The sequence below is a fragment of the Etheostoma spectabile genome, chromosome 15 (genome assembly GCF_008692095.1).
Source record: "Etheostoma spectabile isolate EspeVRDwgs_2016 chromosome 15, UIUC_Espe_1.0, whole genome shotgun sequence".
NCBI classification, from domain to species: Eukaryota; Metazoa; Chordata; class Actinopteri; order Perciformes; family Percidae; genus Etheostoma; species Etheostoma spectabile.
The window spans coordinates 28406685-28407062 of record NC_045747.1 but is presented as its reverse complement, the minus strand read 5'-3'; positions in this window follow the sequence as shown (position 1 = coordinate 28407062).

The following is a 378-nucleotide window of genomic DNA, read 5'->3' as shown; positions in this document are numbered from 1 at the left end:
TATTTGAGTAGCCTTGAAATAAAGGAAATGAAAGTTGAATGAAAGTCAATTTGCTGAAATTAAATCGAAATTATGGCATTATATTGATTATGGAAATGAAAAACAACACATATAAACACACAAATGGCTGATTCTCACTGTTACAGTGTGTTTCATCAGAAACATTTTTGCATTGCATAGCCTACATTATCCATAATCTAATTACTGGAGAGCGGGACGGAGACTGCCAGCTCCCTACTTTTGATTGGTGGAAAGATGTGTCAAATATGTAGAGCCAGCCCTGATTGGCTGCTTGATCTCAACTTAAAACACAAGGGCAAAAATATGTACACTATACCAAGGGTACAAAAACTGTACCCTTTGAGGGTACAGCCCCAG